A 12575-nucleotide genomic window follows, 5' to 3' on the forward strand; every position below is an offset into this window, starting at 1 on the left:
TTAGCTTAAAATAAAAAGCTCAGATGCGCTGGTTTTGTTTACGAAGAGATTTGTGCTCTCGAAATCGTGAGTAGGTGCCAAAGTCGGCCATTGTGGCGGCCATTTTGGGATTCCAACAAGTCTGTCCTTAACGACGCGTAGTGCGTCATCAGCATCATTGAAATCTCGCTCGAAATTTCAAAGTGATAAAACTCAGTTACCAAAGCGCAAATTCGGATGAAAATGTATCATCCCATATGCTCACTCGTGGTGAGTGTGATGATACTTTTTCTACTGCGTGACTGCAAAATTTCCCGTTTTTTATCACTTCAAAAACGCGAGGCAAACAATCATTGAAAATTAAAAAGTCAATGATTCCTATGAAAATTCTGTGATGCACCAAGTCACCTTAAAACGCGTTAGTTTCATTTGTCGTTACTGACGAGTTTCGACGAAGGATCCTGAAGCAATTTCATCCGGGTCATCCGGGAATAGTTCGTATGAAGTCCATAGCAAGGAGTTTTCTATACTGGCCCGGAATCGTTCAACAAATTGAGCACTACGTCAAGCGATGTATACCGTGTGAAATGGCAGACAAACTTCTACAATGGCAACATTAAAATGACCTGGATGGTAGATCTCCGGCGGAAATAATGTTCGGAAGGCCTATTCGTACCATACAATCCATATTCAGGGACAGGAAGAAACAAATCGACGCCTTCAATATGAAGCACGGTGTAGTCCAGAGTCTCAGGCCCAGAGGAGTTCCCAGCACGGCGATTCCGTGTATGTCAAGACCCGTTCAACGTATTCCTGGCGATGGCAACCAGCAATCGTGATTGAGAAAATTGGAAACGTCAACTACAATGTGTTTCTGGGCAAGCAGCATCGTACGATACGGTCCCATACCAACCAACTCAAAAGTCGTGTACCAGACAAGAGTCCTCAGAGCAAACCGTCAATACATTCAATATTTTTCGATGGTTTTGGCTTAACGGTACCGACAGATGCTCCCTCCAACCGATGTCGCTCCTCATGTTTTCCCTGCAATGCAACAACTTGAAGACTCACTACTTAATAATCTGGAAGATTCCATCTTGATGGATGATATCTCGGATGAAGAAGCTGTAGGAACCGATGATTCAACTTCCAGCCCGGTTCAAGGACGATTGGATGACGAAACCTTAAGGGGGGGGGGATGTTGGATCAAAGCAATCAATGAATTTACACGACAACTGAATAATATCCTAAACACGAATTAACCATCACAGCATTGTCAGAACACGGTCAGAAAATTCACTCATATTTGAGCTAAAGTGGGACAACTCAAAATTGAGTAAATATTTTTCCAGCGATAGCGCTGGCCCAAGTGCGAAAATTTCATCAGTTTAAGCCGTATAATATTCTTGCTGATGTGAAGAATATTATACGGCTTAAACTGTTTGGATTTATTGACGCAGTAGGCAATCGCCCAAATGCCCCACCCTGGTTACGCCCTTGGTGACTAACCACTGTTATTTTTTCCTAACTGTTATTCACAAGCCAGACCTCAAGTCATACAGACGTGTTTCTGACCGCGCTGCCATAGTGCCGCGTGAAAGGGAGAGTGAGAGTGCGCGTCCAAAGGATTTTCGTGGATTTGCTGTTGTTGATATTCTTCTTTGCGGCTTCGCACACGCGCACTCCCACTCTCACGCGTAACTATAACGGCGCCCTGAAATAAACTGTTTTCGTTTGTTAACATCTTCGTTATTCGTCACTCGAGTCGTCCCTTAAAAGGTTATGGGTCCCTCAACACGTGAATCGACGCACGGAATACCTCAATTCGATGGTGGACAAGGCTTCCAGAACTGGAGTTACAGGGTGAAAATGTTCCTGGATTCCGTTGGAGTACTGAAGACCTTGACGGAGAACCCCCCCTGAGGTTGCTGGACAACGAGAGAAGTTTGATGAAGCCGACCGTAAAGCCAAAGCCCACCTTGTAAGTTTCCTGGCAAATGAAGTGCTGGAAGTTGTACGCGAGAAGACCTCAGCAAGAGAGATGTGGAAGGCCCTCGAAAACACCTTCGCAAAGAAGTCCATCGGAACTCAAAACCTACTACGGAAGCAGTTGAATCGCTTGAAGCTGGAAGAAGGGAAGTCTGTACGAGCCCATCTGCTGGTATTCGAAGATATCATCAGGCAGTTGAGGGCCCATATAGCCGAGGCGGTAAACGCACGGGTATTCAGCATGACCATGCTGAGGGTGACGGATTCGATTCTCGGTCGGTCCAGGATCTTTTCGTAAAGGAAATTTCCTTGACTTCCTTGGGCATAGAGTATCTTCGTGCCTGCCACACGATATACGCATGCAAAATGGTCATTGGCAGAGGAAGCTCTCAGTTAATAACTGTGGAAGTGCTCATAGAACATAAAGCTGAGAAGCAGGCTTTGTCCCAATGAGGACGTTACGTGAAGAAGAGAGATCAGGCAGTTGAAGACAGCCGGTGCCAAGATTGATGAAGCGGATGCGGTCATTTCCTTGTTCCAGACTCTACCAGATTCGTTTGATCCGTTGGTCACCGCCCTCGAAAATCTCGCTGAGGAAGATCTCACTCTTGAAATGGTGAAGCAGCCTTTACTGGCTGAAGAGATGAAACAAACGGAACGGTAAGAGGATTCGGGGATAATCAACACTGCGGCGTTTTCGGGAGCTGCGACCAAGCCATGGATGAAGCCCAAGCATGATGCCAAGAAGTTTCAAGGGAGATGCCACCAATGCGGAAAACGTGGCCATTTCAAGAGAGACTGTAGGTAGGAATGGGACAATGAAGCGAATGCTGAAGTGGAGAATGCGGAAAACGGAGTAGTCTTCATGGCAGATCGGTCAAGCAGGAAGCCAAGCAAGAACAATATTATTTTCAAGCTTGATTCCGGTGCCAGTGACCATCTGGTGAATCGTCAAGATGTTTTCGCAACATACGGGAAGCTGAGACAGTCAATTGCCATCAACGTGGCCAAAGATGGTGTAACGATAGAAGCGAAGGTTGCAGGAACAATTACTGGCTGCAGCAATCGAGGGATGCCACTACGGATGGAGGACGTACTGCTCGTTCCGGAATTGCGGGACAATCTGATGTCTGTAAAGAAGCTTGCCAACGCAGGAGTGGACGTGATATTTTCCGGAGCTGTGGATGTCCTGAAGAAAGACGGAAAGATTATTGGAACCGCGCAGATGAAAGGTGGATTATACGAGCTGGAAGTCAAGCTGGAGAAACCTTCTGCGAGAATGTGTTCAAGCAATCCGAATAACCGAAGAATGGAACACCTCAGTCAGCAAGGAATAGCTATGCTGGTGCGGAATGACACAGTGGACGGCATCAAATGTGAACTGCCAAGACGGACTGTAATAGCCTGTGACGTAGATTTGGACGAATCTTGCTATCCCTATCATGTGTGTCCGGATGATGAGAAATGTGTTCCTCTAGTGATTCTACCACTCGATGAGCAAGAGGGAATACAACGAATAGTACAATACATTTATTTCTCTTCTTCTCTACTCTCTATCTTACTACCAACGATTCGCTCAAGAATGGAGCCTAGGGTAAAGTACCCGAAACGGTAACAAACGTTGTCCTCAGCCTGTCCAAAATACATGAATTACCCTAGTTGTCAAAATCAAAAAGAAAATGAAAATAAAACAAATTTTAAAACTGGTTGAGGCATTCTAAGTTTCTAAGCTTCCAATAAAGCAACTTCTACTTAAGAACTACAAGACAAGCAATTTTATTCCGGAAGTTACGGGACATATCAGTATATTGTTTATTTATAGTTTTTCTATTGGCCCAGTAAGTAATTTTCAATTGATTTTTTTGTCCAGAATTCAACTTTCTTGTATCTACTATTCACATTTACACTTCGGAGATTTGGTTTACCTGAATGAATGAAGAATGCAAAAAAACCTTAGATCTCAGATTATCTTAAAACTAGTATCACAGATGTTGAGGAAAGAGTGCTACGAAGAACGGATTCGCTGACACCTCACAGGAAGTCCTGAAGGATCTCGTGGCCCGTTCAATGCTTGCATCGCACATTGGGGCAGGATTGAAAATACACGGAAAAAACCTCTAGCTCGTCGAGATGTCGAGATACGCACTTGGTGTCTTCAGAGAAAATATTTCTATGAACAAGGTCGATATTCTGAACGGTAGCATATTTTTCTTACGTTATTCGCATAAAAGTCCTATAAGCCATTTTGGCCATCTTTCATTTTAGCGGTATGGTGTCTTCGGCAAAGTTGTTCGGCTATTTATGCTGAAAAAGTTTGCCGAAGACGTCAAATTTCCAAAGCCTACTGTTCTTGAGATATTAGTCGTTTTATAAAATACCTCCCTAAAATCGAGTTTTTTCATTAAACTACGTTTGTAAACAAATTTAATATCCGTTTTCGAGTTATAATAATGAAAAATACTAAAATAAAACATATGTAAAATAAATTAGTTGGAAAAAACAAAATATGCATTGATTTTTCATAGAAAGTTCCTGAAAATCACGCAAAATGTATATAGGACGTTCTTGCAGTCGGGCAAGTTCGGGCAAGTTTTTTCATAGGCGATCACCTAAAAAATACATAAGCTTTCATGTAATTTTTTTTCACCGACATGATATTTGATGATTATTTTTAAATAGCGTTCAAAGTTTACTGTTTTGTGTGAATTAGTACAACATTTTTGCACATATTTTACCATGTTGTATGTTGCCAAGTGAACCATGAGAAGTATAAATGAAATCTAGTTACAGGTTTAGTCATTTTTAAGCTCCAAACAAATTGTAAAACACAAAAATGCCCTAAACACGCCATTTAGCCTTGGTTTTATCATTATCTTATATATTTTTTTTAATAGAATTTTTTTTGTGTGTTCAATGATCTAAAAACTCACTTTCATTGGCGTTTAGGACATTTTTGTGTTTTACAATTTGTTAGGAGCTTAAATATGACTAAACCTGTAAAAAGATTGCATTTATACTTCTCATGGTTCACTTGGCAACATACAACATGGTAAAATATGTGCAAAAATGTTGTACTAATTCACACAAAACAGTAAACTTTGAACGCTATTTAAAAAAAATCATCAAATATCATGTCGGTGAATAAAATTTACACAAAAGCTTATGTATTTTTTAGATGATCGCCGATGAAAAAACTTGCCCGAACTTGCCCGACTGCAAGAACGCCCTATATACATTTTGCATGATTTTCAGGAACTTTCTATGAAAAATCAATGCATATTTTGATTTTTCCAATTAATTTATTTTACATATATTTTATTTTAGTATTTTTCATTATTATAACTCGAAAACGGACACTAAATTTGTTTACAAACGTAAATTAATGAAAAAACTCGATCTTGGGTAGGTATTTTATAAAACGACTAATATCTCAAGAACAGTAGGCTTTGGAAATTTGACGTCTTCGGCAAACTTTTTCAGCATAAATAGCCGAACAACTTTGCCGAAGACACCATACCGCTAAAATGAAAGATGGCCAAAATGGCTTATAGGACTTTTATGCGAATAACGTAAGAAAAATATGCTACCGTTCAGAATATCGACCTTGTTCATAGAAATATTTTCTCTGAAGACACCAAGTGCGTATCTCGACATCTCGACGAGCTAGAGGTTTTTTCCGTGTATTTTCAATCCTGCCCCAGTGTGCATCGACGGTGTCGACTCCGGCCAGCTTGTGGAGATCGTCGGTCGGATACCGAGGGTTTAAGTTCTGAACCATCTTGAGCAGCTTGTTCTGTTTCACCTGCAGCCTTTTACGGTGAGATTTAGCACAGCTTCCCCAAACCGCCGATGCATAGGTGATCATTGGTCGGATGACGCACTTGACCACCAGCAGCTTGTTCTTAATGTGCAGCTTCGACCGTTGATTCAGTAGGGAGTACAGCGCTTTGGTAGACCGATCAACCTTTCCGGCGACGTAGCTCACATTTTTGTCGAACTTCAGCTTCTTGTCGAACATCACTCCAAGATATTTGACTTCGTCGTCCCATGTACACTGCGGCCACTTTCTATAGCCGCACCCACGATTTCGCACTTCTAGCAATTTTTACGATTCAATCGATATGTGGAACGATGTGTATCAACTAGTGTTTGTAAAATATATGATTTACATGAATAAGTATTGTAAACTATTTGTTTGTTAAGCGAAAAACACGTTATTTCCATAATTTGGGTGACCATTTTCTATAGCCGCACTACGGGTTCTTCTTCGGTAATCTGATTTTTCATAAGAAATCATTTGATCAAACTGTCTCAAATGACAAAATTAAGCAAATTGGAAATAAAACTAACGAAAAGCAATGAAAAAATCAACCAATTAGTTTTCTTAGTACAAAAAACTAGTTAACTTTCACTATTTTTACTTAAAAGTTCTCTTTAAATCACAAAAACAATATTTTAAGTTGACAAATATATTGTATTGCTTCCTATCGGCAATATTTATTTGAAACATGATTTCTTGGATGATTTCTATAAGATTTAAGGCTTTAATACCAATTTAACAATCACTTTTCTGGAACTTTAGAATTAAATTTAGCCTAATATTCGCTTTATTTGAATGAATACGCAATATTTATGACATTATATCACTGAAAATTCAACTAAACAGTTGCTAATGATCCTCATGAATACAGATTTAAATAATCCTAATGGATGCAAGAGCTTAATTTTGCGCCAGCACTTCACTAAATTTAGCCCAATTTTACAATTTATTATATAAAATCAACCAGAACTACAGGAAGACTACAATCATAACCCCTTTCTTTTCTTTTGCCCCAAAATGAACAGGAACATCTATATTTGAAATCTTTTGATAGAAACACATCATTTTTACTTAACCAAATATCGTCAAATTGATGGAAAGTTGGATAAAAGCTGTTATTACAAATCGTCTTCATAATTTAAAATTTTCATCTTATGTTTAAATGGTAGCGAAGATAATGCTGACCTTCCATATTGAGTTTGATGAATTCCCGAAGTATCTTCATTGTATATTGATGTTGTATACGATGTCTTTTCCAAGTTTCATCAGGATTGATACACAAAAACTTATGAATTTTCCATTTAAAAGCATAAAAACCCGATTTTTTACAATTTAATTAGATTAATAAGGGTTATACGCAAAAAATTGAAACCGGAAGTATAATGCAATGATTGTTTTGAGTCAGCAGCATTTATACTTGAGATTTAATTCGATTTTTTTTTTAGTTTTTTGGGATATTTTTAATAACTTATCCATAAAACACCAGTTTACCAAGTCTGTGCCCTATTTCTCGTATTAAAAGACCTTGTTACATAAGTATTTCGTTAAACTTCTTTGGTTTGGTCTTGATAAGCTTTATTTGGTCGTTTAAAGCAGTAATAATGAGCATACTTTATGATAAAGCAGCTGATCTAAGGAAAACCCGAAGTGCGGCTATAGAAAATGGTCGCCCAAATTGTCGAAAAACTGTATTTTTGATATGGAAAATATACACAAGAAGAAAGTTATGCTTGCAAACATCATATTTTGCAATAACTATCAGATGCATATTGCTTTCCATATTGATTGTATCTTTGATATTGCTAGACATGTGAAGCTGAGGGTGCGGCTATAGAAAGTGGTCGCAGTGTAGTTTTGTTAGGGTGCCTGTTGAACAGATTATCTCCCCATTGATAAAAGAGACAAAATTGAATCCGTATTATAACAATCTTGACTATAGACTTGTTCAAGTCACACTATTGAAAGTTTCGAAAGATTCGCCGAAAAGTTATGATGTGGTAATCGTGACGTAAATGTCATTATATCCGAAAGCTTGTGGCTTAACATTACAACAGTTCAGATTTACAAAGTCAATTATCGAAACGATGCCAATGATTTACTGCCTTAGCTACAGATACTTTGTTGTTGCAGCGAATTTCCCCGAACCGCTGTAATAGACGTAATTAGTAGCATAATAGTTTTACAGAGCCCTTAAACTGCGTTTCAGAATCACCCTTTTTCTCGTCATCTGGTTCGTTATAATCAGAAACCTACGATGTCATCGCAAAAATTATGTCACCCATATCGCATACCTCCGTACTACCGGTACAGGAACCGTATCATTTCGTACCGGCGAAGACGACGCGACCTTCGCGCTTTGGCGCCCATCAGCAAATAAATGTATAGGTAGTGTGCTTCGCGCGATCATCATCATAACACATTACCCGGCGAGGACTTCTCAGCTCTTATCAATCCCCGCACGCCGACTGACTGTCTTATATCTGTCTGCCTGTCTGTCTGCTCTGCTCTCTGGTCTGGTGGTCTACGGTGAGATCTTCCATGCTGGTTCAAGCAGAACTTCCTCCCGTCAAGGATCATCCCTTCTGCCTGACTGCCAGTCAGTCAGTCAGCCAGTCGCACTGATGATCGCTAGCGATCGCGCAAATTCATAATAGGTCGTACTTACTATAACTGCCTGCCTATACCGGCGGCGGCGCGTTGTGCGATACAGTAGAACCGAGAAGCACGTGCTATCACACCACCGGGTGCTAGGCAGCGTCGTTACAAAAAGGTACACTGGGTCATGCATAAACGTGGAATAAGGGTAGAAAATTTGTTAAATTTTTATTTTCGTATTTACGAGCTTTTCAGCCCTACTCTAGTTCAACTCGGGACTTGCGGTTTACAGTTTCTTACCGATTTTGCCAACAAACATTTTTATTATTTTTTTTTATTGGTAAATCGTCTTATCGCACCATATTTGGCAAGGAATTATAATACCCACGTACCATTGCACCATTTCTTCGCAGAAAAGGAGAATTCACCTTCTCACCATACAAAAATTCAGCTCAGGATTTTTTAAAGGAATACATGAAACAATTCCATATAGAAATTCTGAAGTAATTCCAAAAACCGGATTTCCGTGATAAACTCCTATAGGATTTCTATTAGTAACATCTGAGAGAATTACGGAATGAAGTTCCGGAGAAATTCCAGAATAAACTCTCACAGGAATGTCGGAAGGAGACAAAGCAGGATCGCCAGAAGGCGTTCTGCAAGAGTGCAAGTAATCCCAGAAGGAGTTCTTAAAGGAATTCCGGAAGAAGTTCTTGATGGAACGTCTCAAAAAGTTTTTCTAGGATGAAACCAAGAAAGAATTCCTGGAATTTGTGAAGGAATCCTCGGAAGGAGTTCCAAAGCAATCCTGGAAGAAATCCAGGGTGCAATTGGTCGGCGTTATGTCAGAGAGGACCAACCAACAAAATTGATAAAAATGAGATTTTTAAGGCATTTGATTAAAAACTACATTAGCTACACGACACTTCTACCCGATTTGCTTAACGTTACAATTAACGAGAATTATAGAATAATTTAATTTTGCTTGATCTGCGAAAATCGTTAATAGTGTGCAGTCAGAGTGGACCAAATGTTTGATCTCCAGAGAATTGAAAAAAAAAATGTTTTGGTTGAAATCCAACAATCAAAATAATTCTTCATCAAAACGTAATATGCTTTCGCATTGGATGACTCCTCAACGCATTATTTGATGATTATTGATTAAGTTAACACGTGAAAATTAGTTTTAGTCTGTTAACCATCATATTTTACAGATCGTCGTGTTGAATCAACTATGAAAATACTTTTGTTGGGTAAAACTTTGTTAGGCGTAATATATTCTAGTCAAGTGTTTTTGAATATGATTCAAATATGTATTTTGATGACAACAGTTCATGTGATATCGACAGGGTTGCAAAAAAAAAACGAAAGCATGCAACGAACGTGAGTTTTTGTTTTTGTCTTTTCACCACACCGCTTCTGACGTGACGTTGAAGCCTCTTTCTTTCACTGTTAACAAGAACAAGGCGTTGGATAATTGTCTTTGACACTCCTGAGAATTATCAACCTTATTCCACATCAAGACACCGTACACGGAGACAAATTTCGTTCGTTTGAAACAAAAATATTTATGTTTATTCGGTAAACTGATAAAATATTTAAAACTAAAATATTATTTTTTAAAACAAACTCAATTACATGTTGATTTCTACAATACCCATTGAAGAGCCCCCCGTTCTGCCGTCACAGAACATAAACAAAACTCTCAAGTTCCAGCTGCATCACCAAACAAGATTTCCTTTTGCAAAAAAGGCAAGTTTCACCAAAAGTTTCCACGAAATCCCATTGATTTCGGGAGCGTATGTTATCTACATGATGTTGGCATTGAAAGTGCCACGCGGGAAGTGGATTTTCCTAGAGAAGGAAATGATTTTGTAAATTTAGTTGGAAAACAAATATTTCCGTAGGGCCGACCTGCCACAAAAAAATAAATAAAAAGAAAGTCGCGTTAAGTACTGTTCCTTTGAATTCCACTAAGAATTTGCATCCTTTGACAGATACGTATTTCGACCTCAACTGTAAGGTCGTCTTCAGTGTCTTGTACTTGACTCGACTGAAGAGATCCATTTTTTTTTTCATTAAAATTTTCTTTATTTAACGTTTCTCTTAACAATCACTGTTCTTTATACATTTTAATTGATTTGCCTACGCTTACATCTTTAGTTCGCTTTTGATTTCTTTGTCAGTCGTTTTATCGTTTGATTTTGGTGTTGTTTTACATTTTGAACGCTTATGCATTGAAGAGATCCATCGCATTCTACCCGTTTTATACATCTTAGGTAAAAATAATAGGTAACTTAATCTAGGTAGTTTTTTTCCCCGAGCATGCAAAAACTTATATCTACAGGGGATGGCCAAAATGTTTGGGATAGGCAACATTTTTTCTCTCACAAAAAAGTTGAACATGCTGTAACTTTTCATAGAGTGCATCAAATATTCTCAAATTTTGATTGTTTATTAACCTATTATATGTGCATCAGTGGTACAATTTTGAGCTCGATTGGTTAATCTTTCGCGAAGTTATAACCGTTTTGGTAAAACGCTATTTTTAAAACTATCAATTTTTGGGCTGTCATATCTCGGAGACCAGTGAACCGAGTTGAATGAAATTTTGAGCGATTATCGACAATATAATAATGCTTGAAAATTCATCAGAACATACAAGTTTCGTCATGTCGCCTCACAGAACTATGCTTGATTGTGATTGGTTGGGTAAGACAGACCTCGAGTTTTTACTAATTTTCAATAGTTATTTGATTGAAATCAATAGTTTCCTCCTATTGACAGAATTGCTAGCAATATTTCCTATCATTTGATGCAAAAATATCGAAAATTACTTCATAAATGACTAAGTAATAGGTGTTCAAAATCTCCCCTGCAAACGTAACGGTCTCGAATTTCAGAATTTTGAAATGACACTCGGTATAGAAAAGAGAGACGTAGTCCTACGTCAAAAATAGCCGTTTCCCTTCCTTCCAACTTTCATCACAGCACAGTGTCAATCTATCATATAACGCCTACAAGTTATGCAACTATAAGCGGACTGTGCCGCTTCACAGTAATCTTCACACAATCTATCGCTTTACGCCTGGCACCCTTGCACCCATAGGCCCCCGACACGGCCTATATCAATGCATTGGAATCATGGTAGAAAGGATGTCCTGGGCGCTAATAAATAGCGCCACCTGTCAAATGCGAAAACATCAACAATTTTGCTGTTTAACGTTTATTTTGGTTTGTTGATCAATTTTTGGAATCATTTTTTCCACCTCTTATGATCACAAAATACTTCAAACTCGCTGTAATATGATTGTACGGTAAGAGGAGCATGCGATTAGTTGAATAAAGCAACCAAACAAACACGCATTCGAATGTACATTTCGTGTGGGGCTTACAACATCATACAAAAGCTGCGTTTGTTGATTACACGCTCGTTTCAATTTGCACGAATATGAGTATAAGGCTGTTAGATGTTGGCTACGATAAATTCCATTGATGCCAGGGGCCTGCTTGCACCAATGCATGATCCATGTGCCAAAAATAAACATTTCCCACCAACATCCGCATGACCTTGTGCAGGCGCAGATGATTCAACGGCCTGATGTGGGCAAGCGATTGCAATCATCACTTCCCTCCCTTTCCCCATTGACCTGCAACCTGACGCAGCAGGCGCCATTGTCGCCTAAAAATTATTGGATGGAGCAACGATCAAGATGCTCTAACCGTTACGGCTGTGCTGACAACTGTGAGCTTTCGCATCTGGCAGCACAAAGCACCGCCTGCTGCGACGGCGCGATTCCCTTGCGCGGCATTCAATGTGCTTTCATTCAGTGAAACGCGATTCATGTGTGAACACGTTCGTTGTCAATTAGTTCTAGTTTAATTAATAAAGTTATTTCTCTACAGTAATTTCCTGCACTATAGTTTCCGCTGTTTAATGAAAGAACGGCCCAATAAAAATACAGGACCACCAACGCTCACACACTAAAGATGCCTGTTAGTCCCAAGCAGCTATCTTGTTGGTTCCTTGTGTGAGTGTAGCTGATCTGGCGATACTGGAGTAGCAACTGCGGGCGGTCAATCATGCTCAAGCTCAAGCTCAAGCTCAAGGAATATTCTGACGAGCGAGCGTGAGGTGGTCGAGAGGTGGCGGCAGCATTACGATGAGCACCTCAATGGCGACGTTGCAAGT

This window comes from Aedes albopictus, chromosome 1, assembly GCF_035046485.1.
Source record: "Aedes albopictus strain Foshan chromosome 1, AalbF5, whole genome shotgun sequence".
Classification (NCBI taxonomy): domain Eukaryota; kingdom Metazoa; phylum Arthropoda; class Insecta; order Diptera; family Culicidae; genus Aedes; species Aedes albopictus.